Here is a 19379-nt window from a genome sequence, read left to right on the forward strand (position 1 = left end):
ATAATAAAAACTCTCAATAAACTAGGTATTGATGGAACATATATCAAAATAATAAGAGCTATTTATGACAAACCCACAGCCAATATCATACTGAATGGGTAAAAACTGGAAGCATTCCATTGAAAACTGGCACAAGACAGGGATGCCCTCTCTCACCACTCCTATTCAACATAGTTTTGGAAGTTCTGGCCAGGGCAATCAGGCAAGAGAAAAAAATTAAGGTATTCAATTGGGAAAAGAGGACGTCAAATTGTCCCTGTTTGGAGATGACATGATCATATACTTAGAAAACCCCATCGTCTCAGCCCAAAATCTCCTTAAGCTGATAAACAACTTCAGCAGTCTCAGGATACAAAATCAATGTGCAAAAATCACAAGCATTCTTATACACCAATAACAGACAAACAGAGAGCCAAATCATGAATGAACTCCCATTCACAATTGCTTCAAAGAGAATAAAATACCTAGGAATCCAACTTACAAGGCATGTGAAAGACCTCTTTAAGGAGAACTACAAACCATTGCCCAATGAAATAAAAGAGGACACAAACAAATGGAAGAACATTCCATGCTCAAGGATAGGAAGAATCAATATCATGAAAATGGCCATACTGCCCAAGGTAATTTATAAATTCAATGCCATCCCCATTGAGCTACCAATGACTTTCTTCACAGAATTGGAAAAAAACTACTTTAAAGTTCATATGGAACCAAAAAAGAGCCCACATTGCCAAGACAATCCTAAGTCAAAAGAACAAAGCTGGAGGCATCATGCTGCCTGACTTCAAACTATACTACAAGGCTACAGTAACCAAAACAGCATGGTACTGGTACCAAAACAGAAATGTAGACCAATGGAACAGAACAGAGGCCTCAGAAATAACATCATACATCTACAACCATCTGATATTTGACAAACCTGACAAAAACAAGAAATGGGGAAAGGATTCCCTATTGAATAAATGGTGCTGGGAAAACTGGCTAGCCATATGTAGAAAGCTGAAACTGGATCCCTTCCTTATACCTTATATAAAAATTAACTCAAGATGGATTAAAGACTTAAATGTTAGACCTAAAACCATAAATACCCTAGAAGAAACCCTAGGCAATACCACTCAGGACATAGGCATGGGCAAGGACTTCATGACTAAAACACCAAAAGCAATGGCAACAAAAGCTAAAATAGACAAATGGGATCTAATTAAACTAAAGACTTCTGCACAGCAAAAGAAACTATCATCAGAGTGAACAGGCAGCCTACAGAATGGGAGAAAATTTTTGCAATCTACCCATCTGACAAAGAGCTAATATCCAGAATCTACAAAGAACTTAAACAAATTTCCAAGAAACAATCAAACAACACCATCAAAAAGTGGGCAAAGGATATGAACAGACACTTCTCAAAAGAAGACATTTATGCAGCCAACAGACACAAAAAATGCTCATCATCACTGGTCATCAGAGAAATGCAAATCAAAACCACAATGAGATACCATCTCATACCAGTTAGAATGTCGATCATTAAAAAGTCAGGAAACAACAGGTGCTAGAGAGTATGTGGAGAAATAGGAACACTTTTACACTGTTGGTGAGAGTGTAAACTAGTTCAGCCATTGTGGAAGACAGTGTGGCGATTCCTCAAGGATCTAGAACCAGAAATACCATTTGACCCACCAATCCCATTACTGGGTGTATACCCAAAGGATTATAAATCATGCTACTATAAAGACACATGCACACATATGTTTATTGTGGCACTATTCACAATAGCAAAAACTTGGAACCAACCCAAATGTCCATAAATGATAGATTGGATTAAGAAAATGTGGCATATATATACCATGGAATACTATGCAGCCATAAAAAATGTGGCATATATATACCATGGAATACTATGCAGCCATAAAAAAGGATGAATTTATGTCCTTTGTAGGGACATGGATGAAGCTGGAAACCATCATTCTGAGCAAACTATCGCAGGGACAGAAAACCAAACACCGCATGTTCTCACTCATAGGTGGCAATTGAACAATGAGAACACTTGGACACAGGGCAGAGAATATCACACACAGGGGCCTGTCATGGAATAGAGGGAGGGGGGAGGGATAGCATTAGAGGAAATACCTAATGTAAATGACGAGTTAATGGGTGCAGCACACCAACATGGCACATGTATACCTATGTAACAAACCTGCACATTGTATACATGTACCCTAGAACTTAAAGTATAATAAAAAAAATTATAAAATCATGAATGAAAAAATAGCAACTTGAAATTCTAGATACAGCAAATATATAGTGTATATGTATATATGTGTATGTACACATACATAATTTAGATAAATAAAAGCTGAGAGAATTCGTTGCCAGCAGCCCCATATTACCAGAAAGCCTCACAGATGTTCTTTGACTGAAAAAAAAAATAACAAATGAAAATTCAGAGCTACAGGAAGAAAGGATAAACATTAAAAATGGTAAATATTTGGGTAAATATAAAAGACTTACTGGACTTGGTTAACAGTAGCATCTATTCTTCAAAGCACACCACTAGGAAAACAAAAGGAAGTCACAGAATGGCAGAAGTGTTTGTCCCGTGGGACTGCTGACATGGTTCTCACTGCTGCCACCCTGTAGGAACTGGCTGGGACTAGTGCTAGAGAAGAGCCAGAAGAAAGCACCATGGGGGCTTGACCTTCGGGAGCTCCCTTTTCCACTCTTCAAGCCAGGGCTAAGGGGTGTCTCCTGGAGCTTTCTGTGTACATGCTGGCCCTGGTTTCACTTCCAGGTTTCCGGCTGCCTTGAGTCTATGCTGGGGGACACTGGAGGAAAAGTGGGAAGCTCACCACCTATTTGGTGATGCCTTGAATTCTGGTCCTATTTCCCAATTTCCAGAATCCTACAATAGCTGTTCCAGGTGGTAGAGCTCCATCGGGGAAGAGAGACAGGGGTTCAGTATGCTTTTCCCTCTTGAACCATGGTCCCATGAACTAAGTCTTGAGCATGGTAAACCTGAGATTACCATGGACATCCAGGTGGAAATGCACGTCTAGAGCTTTGAAACGAGCTCTGGGCTAGAAATAAGCATTTGAGCCTTCAATGTATAGATGTTCTCATTTATGGAAGTGGATGAGAGCCATCAGGGATAGTGTGTAGGATAACAGAAATGGACTGTGAATAGAACCCTGTAAACGAGCAACATCTAAGTGGTGGGCAAAGGAAGAGAAGCCAATGATGAGAGGTCAGACAGGCAAGAGAAAAACCAGGACACAGACCCAGGGGAGACAAGTTTCCACTCCAGCTCTCGTCTTGCTGTGCACACCAGTGTTGCTCTCTGTGTTTGGCCAGCATTTTCCAGGGTTCTGTCTGTACAGCACCTGTATCAGAATCACTGGCGGGGGCGGGGTTGTGGGGGTGGGATGTCAAACGTGTTGAGTCTTAGGCCATGCTCCAAACTTCTTTAATTATAGGCATAAGCGGTGGGGCCTGCCTGCCTGAGTTTAAACTAGCTGTGCAGGGATTTCTCATGAACAGTTGGAAAGCCACTTCCCTAGGCCTAGGGAATGTAGGGACTCCTAAGCCTGTCACCAGCATAAAGAGAAGGTGCTGAACAGAGGGAAAAAGTAAGAGAAGAGGAGGAGAAGGGAGTGATGATGAGGGAAAGAGAGAGATCCCCAAAGTTTGGTAAGTGGTGTGGAAGGAGAAAGAAGAGGAAGGGGAGATTAAGAGGAAGAGAAGGAAGAGGAGGAAAGAGACCCTTTATTATCTTATTCTCATTATTTCAAAGCAGACGTACTTGGAGTAGCTGAATCTTGGGTTCCTCTTCCATGTTTGTAGTCTCCTAAGAGTCCAGCACAAGCCTGCAGGGCTCCAGGCTGGGTGAGAGGACAAGGAGATGGGTGGAGTGCAGCCACTGCAGCTGTGCTGAACATGATGCTGAACGTGATGGGAGTGAGCAATTTGGACTGACACTATCCTTCTTTAAACAGCATCCAACGCTAAGTGAGCCCTGTTGCTTTTACATGACTCAATCAACATAGGTTAATTGGTACATTTTGTGCCAAATCCAGTAGTCATGTTTTATGCTGTGCTGCTCTAGCCAGACAACATCTGTTTGGAAAGGGAATGAAACTTGCTGAGGCAAAGCTACACACATCCTTTTCTCTCCACCCCACCCCCAATCCCCCTCCTAAAGAGTACATTTGAGAAACCTTTGAAAAAGTCCAAAAGCTAATGTCAAGTAGAAACCACATTAGATGAAATGGGAATTCATCACCAAAAGCGCTTAGAGAAAAAGCATTTGACTCCTTTTGAGCCTCCAAATAATCCACGCAATGCAAGTTTTCTTGGCCTTCACTTGCTTTCTTCTCAACCTTGGTTCTTTCCTGTGAGTGCCTCCACAACAGTGGCCATGTCTCCTTCATCTTCACATTGCTGGCTCCCAGCACAGTGCCTGGCACATGTGAGGGGTTCAAAACTTTTGCTGAACTAAGCTTAACTTCGTTCTAGTGTTACTTTAACATGTCTGTGTTCTCGGTGTCTTCTGCATTTCTTCTCTCCTCCTTCAGATTTCTCCTGATCTTCTTCTTTTCTGTTTATTTTATTTTCTTCATCTTTGCCCTTTCTGTCTTTTACTCTTCTCTTTCCCAGGGCTTGATTATTGCCAGAAAAGGACCAAACTGGGAACCAGAATGTGGAGAAAGCAAATTCTTCTAACCTCTTCCAAACTTCCTCCCCTCCCTCCTCTTCTTTCTCCTTCCTCCTCATTTTCCTTTCCCTTGTCTTCTTCCACTTCTCTTCCTTTTTCCTTCCCCCATCTGCACCCTTCAGACTTCACTTTCTAAAATCCTCCATGTAGAAACATCTTATTAACATGAAGTATGCAGTGCTATCAAGTCATTAGAGTCAAAGCTATTTTCATTTCCTAATAATACCCTGTCTTTAGTGATTCTTAATTTTGAATACATTCTCCTCTACATCACAAACACAAGTTCATTCTAAGGTGCAACATGGCAGTGGCTCATGCCTGTAATCTCAGCACTTTGGGAGGCCAAGATGGGGGGATCACCTGAGATCAGGAGTTAGAGACCAGCCTGGTCAACAAGGTGAAACCCTCTTTCTACTAAAAATACAAAAATTTACCAGGCATGATGGCACATGCCTGTAATCCTAGCTACTTTGGGGACTGTGGCAGAAGAATTGCTTGAACCCAGGATGCGGAAGGTGCAGTGAGCCGAGATTGCCCCACTGCACTCCAGCCTGGGCGACAAAGTGAGACTCTGTCTCAAACAAAACCAAACAAAACAAAAAAACAAAAAAGGTGCAACATGACCCATTTGATATATTTCATTCTTTAGTATTCTTAATTAGTGAATACTCTAACTTTATGGATAATTATATCTTCATCAGCATTTCATGGACTATCTAATGAAGTGAGCACTCAATGGATTTGACTCAAATCCCTTGAACAAGCTAAATGGAATAGTACACTGCCCCTTCATCTCCAAGACAATCCATTGTGTTATTTTGTTTGATCTTCTATGAACGATGATCAAATGCTTATGAATAGCAACTGTGCCGGAAATTACTAAGATTAGAGGTTCATAGGTAAGTGTTTTAAGAAACACTTAAAGACCCCGAACTTATTTAATTCCATTATTCTTTTGACTCACTGCGTTCTCATTGGCAGTTCACAGCTTTCTGTATAGCCTAGGTCCTTTGGCCATCCGGAGGTTTTGTTCATTGATAGTTAACAACTCCTGGAAATGAGAGAAAGAAAACAAAACTTCAGACCAGTTCAGAAAAGATGAGCTTCTGGTGGAACTATATTATTTTTCAGGAAGAAATGATGTAAGAGTGGAAGAAGGAAACCAATATTGTTGAACTCCTTTTACGGAGTTCACAGAAGCAGCTATGAACAATTATATGTTATGATACAACTTGTAATGTGTTAACTCTTTTAATCCTCTCAAAACACTGTAAGGGAGGAATTATTATATTATAGATGAAGGAATGGAGACTCAGAGGGGTGAGCAGACTTGTTCAAAGTCACAGAGCGAGACAGTGGTGAAGCCAGGATTCAAACCCAGGTCTGGCCAAGTCCAAAGCCCATGTGCGTTCTAGTGCACTCTACCTGCAGTGCCTTAAAACCAGTGTGGGACTATAAACACAGTCTTTCTGCCTGTCTCTTGTCTAATATTGTCTCTTATTTTGTTTTATCAACAACAGCACCTCCCATTTTATGGTGCTTTACAGACATTTATCAGGTGTTTTCACAGACACTGTCTCACTTGGTCCCCACAGCAATCTTGGGAAGTACTAGTGTTATTGTTTGCAGTTTACAGATGTACAAACTGGGATCTGGAGTGATGATGCGGTTGGCTTCTGGTCAGACAGCAACTCAGTGATGGGACTGATTCTGAAAGAAGATGGGACTGGGCCAGGTCACTGGGAAGCCTGTAGGGCAGATCTGGAAGCTAGGATTGGTGAAAGGTAAAAAGGGTGAGCGCAGGAAGGGCAGTGTGGCTGGTTGAGTATTTCATTCAGAGGTGAATTCTATTTTCTGTGAATTGCAGAATTTTCTAATAGTTCTGTTTCCCATTTTGCTGTTTAGGGCACTTTTATGATCCCCCTAACTCCTGACTCTGAACATTCTTGCTTCACCCAGGGTCTTGTGCTTTTCTTTCTATGTTCATCTCCTTAAAGCATGGCTCATTTTCTTCTTCCATCTGCACAGGCTTGATTTCTGATGCAGGCCCTCACCATGTCTTACTTGAATAACTGCAGAGCAGTCTTCTGTTAGGGCTTCCGGTCTTCAGCCAGTTCCACTGCCCTGCTGTTCACACTAGACTGATTTTCCTAAAATGCAAATGTGGTCATAGTTCTCTGCTTAACATTTGTTAGTGGTTCCCAATCTCTTTTAGGACTAGATTCAGCCTCCTTATTACAGTGAATGGTATCCTTCATAACTCGAGCCCTTCCCAGCCTCCCCGGGACATCAGTGCCACAGCAGTGCCGAGCTGCTGCTTGATCTCACACCCCTCTGCATATCACACATCATTGTCCCTCTGCTTGTAGTTGGGGCTCTCTCCTGTTCTCCTTCAATTAACTGCCAGGCAGCTGCCTTCCCACCTCTCTGGCGTGGTCTCCTTTCCTAAAGACCCAAGCAGACCTAGGGCTACCATTACATATGCACTTGTGGGTCTGCAGGGCGCTCTCTCTCCACCAGTTGCAGGCACACTGGTGGGAAGAACTTTATCTTTTCATCTTTTCACCTGTGATTCTTTCGCTCCCTGCAACATCCTTTCCTGGATGCAGGGAGACTTTTTGTAATCATGAGGAGGCAGCCGTTGTTTTTTTTTTTTTTTTTTTTTTTTTGCACAATAAAGGGCAGGAGATTAACCTCTTCAGTATGACAGTGTGTGTTTGTTGTTTTTCTGCTTTGTTTTGTGGGGTGGCCTGGGGTAGGGAGAGTTCCGTTCTTAAACCACCTTGGTGGCATCTTCCCCTTTAATCCCCGCCTTTAAGATGTATACAGCTTCTTTCTTTCTCCTCCATTTAATGTGTTGACACTCATAAAAGTTGTGAAAAGAATGCAAGCTTCCATCAAGTTCAAAGTTATTGGATTTAGATGAAAAAGACATTTGTAGGCCTTCAGAGAAAAAGAAATGCCACCCACAATAGTGAGGGAGCAGCCAGGATAGGTTCTGACCTGGGCTTTACCCTGTTCCGTGAGCACAGCAGGGATATAAGCTGTCTAGATTCTGAGAATGATGAGTCTGTATTTTAATTATAATGCTCCAGGAATAGTCATTAATTCATACAGTCAGCATCCTGGCTAAAATCCCTGCTTGTGATAGTCATAATCCCCAAACATTGCATAGTCACAAACCCTGGGAAGACACAGAACTAAACATATAAGTCTTTTAGAGAATCAAAACTGTATCACTGATATTTTCTAGTTAAGAATCTCTACTTATTTGGTATATTTCATTAATGTTTCAAAGAAATTGCATATTAGAATAACAAGTCAGCTTTAAAATGCCCACTTCAGAGGCATAATTGAATACTTTTTGATTTAGACTTGTGGTTTTAGATAAAACTTTAATATGTCAAAGAGAATTCAGCCTCACCGGATGCCTCTAGCAGTCAGATTGGGGCCCATGATTCATTTGGGTCAATGAAAACTTGTGGTACTTCCAAGGAGAAGCAGTCAAGAGCAGGCATGTCTCCTCCATCTCTCCTTTTCTCGTGAAAGCGATCTGGTTGGTGCGGGCATTGGATGGGAGAGGCCATGTGATCCACATTGGATTTGCCTGAAGGAGAAATACACCTGGATTGTGTTGTGAGAGAGCATGAAAGACTGAATTGTCCACTGGGGGATCCTACATGTCCTTGCCCCAGCAGCTGGGCTTCTTGCTCCCTCTTTTATTTTTGCACATGACCTTAGCCCCTAACTGTTCCACTCCACCCCTTGTGATAAAATTCAGATCACCCAAACCATCACTGCTAATTCACTAAAACAATTCCTCCCCCTTCTCAAACTCTTTTGACAAACCACTGCTGCTGATGACTGAACTTCAGCTGACACCTTCTTGCTAAAGCCCTACAAAACATTCTGCCCTCCTTCCCCAAGTTAGAACTCCCCTTTGGATCCTTCTCATGCCTGGCATTTTTGAATAAAAGCTGATATGAATGGTGCTCTGGTTGATTTTTCCCGAGCAAGGACGGGATCAAAAGACAATTCAGTCTTTCATGGTCTCTCACAACACAATCCAGGTGTGTTTCTCCTTCAGGCAAATACAGTGTGGACCACATGGCCTCCCCCATCCAGTGGTTGCACCATCCAGGTCACTTTCACAAGAAAAGGAGAGATGGAGGAGACGTGCTGTTCTCGACTGCTTCTACTTGGAAATACCACAAATTTTCATTGCCCCAAATGAATCACAGGCCCCACTCTGACTGCCAGGGGTATCTGGTGAGGCTGAATTCTCTTTGACACATTTAAGCCATCAAGATTTCAGGCTTATTTGCTACCATACCATAGCCTAACCTATACTGGCTAATAAATTTACTAAATTTGTAAACAACGTATGAACATTTTCTTAAATTTAAGATTCATCACATTTAGAAATTTGCTTGATTAAATTTTCAGTAAATACTTAAATGCATGGGAAGTTTTACTATTAGAAAATTGGGCCAGACACAGTGGCCCAACACTTGGGAAGCCACAGCAGAAGGATCACTCGAGGCCAGGAGTTTGAGACCAGCCTGGTCTATACAGTGAGACCCTCATCTCTATGAAAAATACAAAAGTCAGCCAGACATGGTGGCACATGCCTGTAATCCTGGCTACTTGTGAGGCTGAGGCAGGAGGATTGCTTGAGCCCACGAGTTTGAGGCTGCTGTGAACTATGATCACACCAGTGTACTCCAGCCTGGGCAACAGAATGAGACCCTGTCCCTGCCCTCCTAATGCCCCACTCCCCACCAAAAAATGAATATTGAAGTGCTTAAAAGTACTTATATTTGTAAGTGTAATTGAAAGTATTCAAAGATGTTTAATTAACTTGGTTTATAAAATAAGACCAATTATTATTCAAGGACTCCTTAACTGTGATTGCTAAAATTTGCCAGAATTTTTTATTTTACAAGTAAAATAGGACTTATAAGGCAAACACAAAAGGCTAAAGATGAATTACATTATAAAATATGGAACTTTAATAAATCTAACATCGCTGTCTAAACACCAGACCAACCCCTGAATGATCTGTTCTATGCATAAAGTGTATACTCAAGAATAGGTAAAAGATCTCATATTTAGTAATTTGCTATAGAACCAGGTAGAGCTGACACTGACTGATGAGCTACATGAGGGGGTCACTATCCAAGGAACAGTGAGATCTCAGAAGGAAGGGTCCAAAGGATGGAAGGTGGTTGGCAACGGGAAGAGAGAATTTGCAGGAGTGGGCTCCAGGAGAGAAGTTCTTGCTGTAGAGGGGTGGCTAGAGAGTGTGCATGGAGATACAGGGTAACTCAGAGAAGTCACAGAAGCCCCCTGAGTTCTTGGCACGTTGAGAATCTAAAATAGGTTCAATATTTCCCTCACGGGTCACTTCCCCCGCTGACTCCCGTTCTGGTGTTTTTCCACTGGGAAAGAATGGCTCTAAGAGAGTGACACTGGGGGCCACCTGACTAGCTGAATAAGAAGACTACTGTCACTACTGTGCCCTTCTGCCCTGACCTCTTCATGATAAGGGCTAAATAAGAATAAGCCCTTACATGTGCATAGGACTTTAGAGTGTACAAAGTGCTTCATAAAACTCCCAAAACTTACTCATTTAACTTTCACTATAGACCTCTGAAATCTTTATTTCTGCCACACATTTAATTTCATCCCTAGTTTGCACACCTGGAATCAAAATCTCATAAATTTCTAAATCTGTGGGAGACCTAAGAGATCACCGGGATCAAGCCATTCTTTCAGTAGATGAAGGAACCAAGACCCATAATAGTTAAGTGATTTTACTGAAGCCATACAGCTAGTATGTATGTCAGTCAGATATTTTTGTGTTTGTTTTTTTGTTACTTCCAGATATCTCTGAAGTTGATAGACTGGGCTTAAAATAGAAAATATGTATATGGGGGAAGTGGAAAAGGAGGTTAGAAAGGTGAGGAATAAATCGACCCCTGTCTAAGGGCATGTGTTTGCAAATTGGATGGACTAGTTTGAAACAATGAATTTCCAAAGGAATTCAGATTTTCTTATGGTAGTTAATGATCTATGAATCTCAGTGACACTAGTTCAAGACATTCTGCATCATGGATTACACATTAAAATATTTGGAAATGGGGGCTGTGGTAAGCCTAAGATGGGCTCCAATTATCCTTGCTTCCTTCTGCAATCTTCTCCCCTTGAATGTGGGCTGGACATAGTGACTCACTTCCAATGAATAGAAAACAACAGAAGTAAAGGAATGTCACTCCTGAGATTAAGTCATAAAAAGACTATGGCTTCTTTCTTGAGTATGCTCTTTCTCCTTCTCTCTCATCCCTCACTCTGGAGAAAACCGGCTGTGTTTATAGTCAGCCCTGTGGAGAGGTTCATGTGACAAGGAACTGAGGGAGTTCTTCAGCCAACAGAGGGAAACAGAGCCCTCTGTCCAACTGCCCATGAGGCCTGGCAACCACTAGGTAAGTAGGCTTAGGGCTGGTTTCGCCCTGGTGGAGTCTTCAGTGGAGACCACAGCCCCAGCTCTAGGTGACTGCTTAACTGTAGCTTCATAAAAGCCACTGAGCCAGAGGCACCCAGCTGGGAAATCCTGGGATTCCTGATTCACAGAAACTGTGAATACTATGAAACTGACATAATAAATGTTTTTTTACACTGCTGACATTGGGGGCAATTTGTTCTGCAGCAGTGGATAACTAATACAAGAGCGAAATAAGGACAAAAGAAACTTTAATTTACTGGTTATCTTCTCACTTTGATCAATGTGTATCACAGTCTTAAAGATATACTTTGGAGTGTTTTTAACTTTTCTTTAGCACTGTTAACAATAAGCTTCCAAATCGCAAAATTTAAAAATTATCTATTTTCCCCATTAAACATGTTGCTTGCCCCAATTATGGTTAAAAATGCATCTTGGGGCCAGGTGTAGTGACTCACACTTATAATTCTATCACTTTGGGAGGCTGAGGTGGGAGGATTGCTTGAGGCCAGCAGTTTGAGACCAACTTGGGCAACATAGCTAAACCTCACCTCTTAAAAAAAAAGGAAAAAAAAAACCCAACAACTTGGTAATGAAAAACAATACTGGGGACCAAGTTAGGTATAAAATATTTCACATTTACCATATTTAGATGCAAAGTCTAGAAGAATTGTTCTGAGGATATGATGGAGTTGGTATTTTAAGTGTAAATCACTATCTAGATCGGAGTGCTTCTCTCCTTCCTGGAGGCCACTCCTCAGCAGCTGGTTAGCCCTGGAAGGTGCTCAAGGAGCCCCTGCACTTTTGCTAACATCACATTGCTTATTCAAAGAGCTGTGGATATGCCTGAAAAAGACATAACAAATTCCTATTTTATAATCACATTTAGAAAGAGAAACATTTCCATATTCTATCCCCTACCCATCTTTTCAGCCTGTGATCAAGTTCAGCCTGAAAGATGGAGGTTTAGAGGAAAGTAGAAATTGATTGCAGTAACAAGCGTGACAAATAGTGTGCCAGGAGAAACAAACCTAAACTGAAAGTGTGAGTGTTCATGTTTACAAAGTCAAGTTTTGCATTGGTTTGGCTGGTGGGGAAACTCCAGAATGCCATGCAGCAGAAATGAAAAAGTAACATCTCAGAATCTCTGATCATTCTAGATGTCTATCAATAAACCTAGCGTGGCAGATTAGGGGAGAATAAGTCAAGAAGAATTACAACCAGTGAAGATTAAAAGTCAAGGTTCTTATGACGAAACAGTTTGTTTGTATCTAGGGGCTGAGTTAGAAGCCCAACTAGTTCATCTGCCTCACTTTTGTGTTGCTAATTTCTTTAAAAACAACAATAACAAAAAAAGATCATCGTGGCAGGTGGGAGGCAGGACTAGATTGCAGATCTGACTCAGATGGACAGAGCAGTGTGTGGAGGCTTGCATCGTGAATTTTAGCTCCAGAATGACTCCAAGAATAAACCAGGAATCTTGAGAGGACCCACAGACCCTCTGAAGGAAGTGGACTGCTCCTGCAGGACCTGGGAGACATTTTAATCACTGTGAGTGCCCAAACTGCAGAAGTGGGAAAGGGAGACCCTCTGCTCCTGAACACACACCCCCACTGGAGTGAAGGAAGGCCTAGTTTGTGGGAGAAGTTTTCAGCCTTACCTGGAGCTGAGCCAATTTAGAGAGCTGAGCAAAATACAGGGGTAAAGGAAGAAGCGGGAAAGGCCCCAGGAGCTTGCTGGGTTCCCAAGCCGGCCATTCCTGCCTGGCACCACAGGGATCCTTCAGGAGGACAGCCAGAGGTGTGGAGGAAAACACCACAGGGAAAAGGAAGTTTCCCGCGGAAATCTGTAACCATTTGAACCGAGCAAGAAGCTTCCTGGCCGGAACTCAGGGGTGGGTACAAATCTGGTGTGCAGACTCCGCAGGCAAGGGAAGAACCAAAGCTGTGTTCTTTCACAGCTGGGAGGCAGGTAGCCTGGGGCAAGTTCTCAAGCCCTGCTCACCCACTGCCCGGAAACAGACTTAGGGTTGTTAGTGGGTCACAGTGGGCGTGAGACCGGCCCTTTGAATTGTGTGGGAGCTGAGTGAGGCCTGTGACTATCAGCTTTCCCCCACTTCCCTGACAACCTGCATGACTCAGCAGAGGCAGCCATAATCTTCCTAGGTACACAACTCCATTGATCTGGGAACCTCACCCTCATCCCCCACAGCAGCCATAGCAAGACCCACCCAAGGAGAGTCTGAGCTCAGACACGCCTAGTCCTGCCCCCACCTGATGGGCCTTCCCTATCCAGTCTGGCAGCTGAAGGTAAAGGGCGTATACTCTTGGGAGTTCTAGGGCCCCGCCCACCACCAGTTTCTCTCCATACTACCACAGCTGATGTTCTCTGGAAAGTGCCACCTCCTGGCAGGAGGCCAACCAGCACAAAAATAGAACATTAAACCACCAAAAAGCTAAGAACCCTCACAGAGTCCATTTCATCCCCCTGCCATCTCCACCAGAACAGGTGCTGGTATCCGTGGCTGAGAGATCCTTAGACAGTACACATCACAGGACTCTGTGCAGACAACCCCCAGTACCAGCCTGGAGGTGAGAAGACTTGCTGGGTGGTTAGACCCAGAAGAGAGATAGCAAGCATTGCAGCTTGGCTCACAAGAAGCCACATCCATAGGAAAAGGGGGAGAGTACTATATCAAGGGAACATTCCATGGGACAAAAGAATCTGAACAATAACATTTAGCCCTAGACCTTCCCTCTGACAGAGCCTACCTAAATGAAAAGGAAGCAGAAAAACAACTCTGGTAATATGGCAAAACAAAGTTCTTTAATAGCCTTTCCCCGACCCCAAAATCACATTAGCTCATCAGCAATGTATACAAACCAAGAAGAAATCCTGATTTACCTGGAAAAGAATTCAGGAGGTTAGTTATTAAGCTAATCAGGGAGACACCAGAGAAAGGCGAAGCCCAATGCAAGGACATCCAAAAAGTGATACAAGAAGTGAAGGGAGAAATATTGAAGGAAATAGATAGCATGAAGAAAAAACAATAAAAACTTTGGGAAACATTGGACACATTTATAGAAATCCAAAATGCTCTGGAAAGCCTCAGCAATAGAATTGAACAAGTAGAAAAAAGAAATTCAGAGCTTGAAGACAAGGTCTTCAAATTAACCCAATATAACAAAGACAAAGAAAAAAAGAATAAGAAAATATGAACAAGGCCTCCAAGAAGTCTGGGATTATGTTAAACAACCAAACCTAAGAATAATCAGTGTTCTTGAGGAAGAAGAGAAATCTAAAAGTTTGGAAAATGTATTTGGGGGAATAATAGAGTAAAACTTTCCCAGCCTTGCTAGAGACATAGACATTGAAATACAAGAAGCACAAAGAACACCTGGGAAATTCATCACAAAAAGATCATCACTTATGCACATTGTCATCAGGTTATCTAAAGTTAAGATAAAGGAAAGAATCTTAAGAGCTATGAGACAAAGGCACCAAGTAACCTATAAAGGAAAACCTATCAGACTAACAGCAGATTTCTCAACAGAAACCTTGCAAACTAGAAGGGATTGGGGCCCTAGCTTCAGCCTCCTTGAGCAAAACAATTTTCAGCCAAGAATTTTGTATCCAGCGAAACTAGGAATCACATATGAAGGAAAGATACAGTCTTTTTCAGACAAACAAATGCTGAGAGAATTTGCCACTACCAAACCACTACAACAAGAACTGCTAAAAGGAGCTCTAAATCTTGAAGCAAATCCTGGAAACACATCAAAACAGAACCTCTTTAAAGTATAAATCACACAGGACCTATAATACAAAAATACAATTTAAAAAGCAAAAACAAAAAAAAAAACCAAGGTACACAGCCAACAAATGGCACAGTGAATGCAATGGTACCTCATATCTCAATACTAACATTGAATGTAAATGGCTTAAATGCTCCACTTAAAAGATCCAGAACTATAGAATGGATAAGAACTCACTGACCAACTATCTGCTGCCTTCAGGAGACTCACCTAACACATAAGAACTCACATAAACTTAAAGTAAAGGGGTGGAAAAAGGCATTTTATGCAAATGGACACCAAAAGGGAGCTGAGGTTGTGCTACTGCACTCCAGCCTGGTCAAAAAAGCAAGACTCCGTCTCAAAAAAAAAAAAAAAAGACTGAAAGAGCACAAACTGGCACAAGGTCACACCTCAAGGAACTAGAGAAACAAGAACAAACCAAACCAAAACCCAGTAGAAGGAAATAACCAAGATCAGAGCAGAACTAAATGAAATTGAAACAACAACAAAGAAACACAAAAGATAAATGAAACAAAAAGCTGGTTCTTTGAAAAGATAAATAAAATTGATAGACCATTACCAAGATTAACCAAGAAAAGAAGAAAGAAAATCCAAATAACATCAGCAGTAAGAAACGAAATGCGAGATATAACTGACATCGCTGAAATACAAAAAATACAAGGCTACTATAAACACCTTTATGCATATAAACTAGAAAACCTAGAAGCGATGGATAAATTTCTGGAAAAATACAGCCCTCCTGGCTTAAATCAGGAAGAATTAGATACCCTGAACAGACCAATAACAAGCAGTGAGATTGAAATGGTAATTAAAAAATTACCAACAAAAAAATTCAGGACCAGGTGGATTCCCAGCAGAATTCTACCAGACATTCAAAGAATAATTGGTACCAATCCTTTTGACAATATTCCACAAGATAGAGAAAGAGGGACCCCTCTCTAATTCATTCTGTGAAGCCAGCATCACCCTAATACCAAAAGCAGGAAAGGACATAACCAAAAAAGAAAACTACAGACCAATACCCCTGATGAACATAGATGCTAAAATCCTTAGCAAAATACTAGCTAACTGAATCCAACAACATATCAAAAAGATAATCCACCTTGATCAAGTGGGTTTCATACCAGGGATGCAGGGATGGTTTAACATACAAAAGTCAATAAATATGATGCACCACATAAACAGAATTAAAAACAAAAATCATGTGATATCTCAATAGATGTGGAAAAAGCTTTTAGCAAAATCCAGCATCCCTTTGTGATTAAAGCCCTCAGCAAAATTGGCATAGAAGGGACATACTTCAGTGTAATATTGTCTATGACAAACCCACAGCCAACGAAATACTAAAAGGGGAAAAGTTGAAAGCATTCCGTCTGAGAGCTGGAACAAGACTAGGATGCCCACTCTTACCACTTCTCTTCAATATAGTACTGAAAGTCCTAGCCAGAGCAATCAGATAAGAGAAAGAAGTAAAGGGCTTCCAAATCAGTAAAGAGGAAGTTAAACTGTCCTGTTTGCTGATGATATGATTATTTACCTTAAAAACCCTGAAGACTCCTCCAGAAAGCTCCTAGAACTGATAAAAGAATTCAGCAAAGTTTCTGGATACAAGATTAATGTACACAAATCTGTAGTTCTTCTATACACCACAGTGACCAAGCAGAGAATCAAATCAAGAACTCAACACCTTTTACAATAGCTGCAAAACAAACAAACAAACAAAACAAACAAACAAACAAAAAAAAACTTAGGAATATACCTAACCAAGGAAGTGAAAGACCTCTACAAGGAAAACTACAAAATGCTTTTGAAAGAAATCATAGATAACACAAATGAAAATACATCCCATGCTCATGAATGGGTAGAATTAATGTTGTGAAAATGACCATACTGCCAAAAGCAATCTACAAAGTCAACAAAATTCCCACCAAAATATCACCATCATTCCTCACTGAATTAGAAAAAAAAATTCTAAAATTCATATGGAACCAAAAAAGAGCCCACATAGCCAAAGCAAGACCAAGCAAAAGGAACATATCTGGAGACATCACACTACCTGATTTCAAACTATACTATAAGGCTATAGTCACCAAAACAGCATGGTACTGGTATAAAAATAGGCACATAGACCAATGGGACAGAATAGAGAACCCAGAAAGAAATCAAAGTACTTACAGCCAATTGATCTTTAACAAAGCAAACAAAACTATAAAATGGGGAAAAGATACTCTTTTCAATAAATGGGGCTGGGATAATTGGCTAGCCACATTAGGAGAATGAAACTGGTTCCTCATCTCTCACATTATACAAAAATCAACTCAAGATAGATTAAGGACTTAAATCTAAGACCTGAAACTATAAAAATTCTAGAAGATAACACTGGAAAAACCCTTTTAGACATTGGTTTAGGCAAGCATTTCATGACCAAGAACCCAAAAGCAAATGCGATAAAAACAAAGATAAATAGTTGGGACTTAATTAAACTAAAGATCTTTTACATGACAAAAGGAACAGTCAGAGTAAACAGACAACCCACAGAGTGGGAGAAAATCTTCACAATCTATACATCTGACAGAGGACTAATATCCAGAATCTACAATGAACTCAAACAAATCAGTAAGAAATAAAACAAATAATCCTATCCAAAAGTGAGCTAAAGACATGAATAGACAATTCTCAAAAGAAGATATACAAATGGCCAACAAATATATGAAAAAATGCTCAACATCACTAATGATCAGGAAAATGCAAATCAAAACCACAATGTGATACCACCTTACTCCTGCAAGAATGGCCATATTAAAAAAAAAAATTATAAAACAGTAGATGTTGGCATGGATGCAGTGATCAGGGAATATTTCTATATGCTGGTAGGAATGCAAATTAGTACAGCCACTATGGAAAACAGTGTGGAGATGCCTTAAAGAAGTAAAAGTAGAACTTCCATTTGGTCCAGCAAACCCACTACTGGGTTTCTACAGAGAGGAAAAGAAATCATTATACAAAAAAGATACTTGCACACGCATGTTTATAGCAGCACAATATCTATATATCTATATATATAAAACTAGATATATAAACATATATATATGATGGAATACTACTCAGCCATAAAAAGGAATGAATTAATGGCATTTGCAGCGATCTGGATGAGATTGGAGACTATTATTCTAAGTAAAGTAACTCAGGAATGGAAAATCAAACATCATATGTTCTCACTGATATGTGGGAGCTAAGCTATGAGGACGCAAAGGCGTAAGAATGATACAATGGACTTTGGGGACTTGGAGGGAAGGGTGGGAGGGGGCGAGGAATAAAAGACTACAAATAGGGTGCAGTGTATACTGCTCGGGTGATGGGTGCACCAAAAGCCACCACTAAAGAACTTACTCATGTAACGAAATACCACTCATACCCCAATAACCTATGGGGGAAAAAGCATGTAGATTGACCTGCCTGAAGACATACAGTCTCATGAAGCATAGACAATCAGCATACTGAAGAATATCTAGATATTTCGCCTCTCTTTTCTCCAATTCTCTCTTCTCTCTTTTTCTTCTCCTTCTCCTTCCACTTCTTCTCTCTTGCTTTCTCTTTGTCTCCCTGTCTCTCATTCTCTCTTCCTCACTTTCTTCTTCAAAAACATTCACAGACTCTTAGACCAGCCTCATTGGGTTCTATAATAAGGAAGCAAACAATCCTTTAAAAAAGGTGGATTGGGCACCCGAGGTAGGACCGTCACCTGAGGACACCCGCATGACTTGTGACTCTTTCCATCTTTATTTGTTCTAAAAACCATATTTATCCTTTTTAAAAAACTAGAGACTCTATTTCTAGACATGGACTTCTAAAAATTTATTTTCCTCTCTAGTAGAGTCAAACTATTAGACTCATGTCCTTTATAATCAAGGAATAAAATATTTATATTTTTTAAAGTATAATTTACTAATGACCCAGGGTGGCTTCTAAATATAGAAGAGCTGTTGGGGCCCTGTCTTGTGAAAGGAGCAGTCAAGATCCCTGTCCTGGTCAGCTGTGAAACCTGTGATTGATTTCTGAACAACCTATACAAAAAAAAAAAATTATTTAAGGAGTCTGTGTAAGAGGTAAAAGAAATAAATTGAACACACATGTGCAATCATTATTCATATGAGCCTTCTCTGTATTACTTCATAACACAGCTGTGTACACACAAAAAAACTCTTTGCTTCTTCCTCTTGGAGTCTTATTAATTTCTGTTTAATGAAACACAAATGTTTGTGCGCTTGATTTTGAGGAGCATGGTCTAGTGGGGTGTTTGTGAAGCACTAGTCAGGATGGCTATGCCCACCTAATACAAATGTCTTTAGGCCTT

General features: G+C 40.8%; 1 long non-coding RNA gene across 1 annotated transcript; it reads right to left on the reverse strand.

The window, feature by feature from the left end:
- Positions 1–1555: 1555 nt before the first annotated feature.
- On the reverse strand, positions 1556–18049 carry LOC117063766. Its single transcript, XR_004429059.1, has 3 exons — positions 17916–18049; positions 15114–15120; positions 1556–1601 (listed from the first exon to the last, which is right to left on the reverse strand). It is a non-coding gene; the product is annotated as an uncharacterized LOC117063766 (long non-coding RNA).
- Positions 18050–19379: the final 1330 nt, after the last annotated feature.

Source organism: Trachypithecus francoisi, unplaced genomic scaffold (assembly GCF_009764315.1).
Source record: "Trachypithecus francoisi isolate TF-2019V2 unplaced genomic scaffold, Tfra_2.0 Lachesis_group18, whole genome shotgun sequence".
Classification (NCBI taxonomy): Eukaryota; Metazoa; Chordata; class Mammalia; order Primates; family Cercopithecidae; genus Trachypithecus; species Trachypithecus francoisi.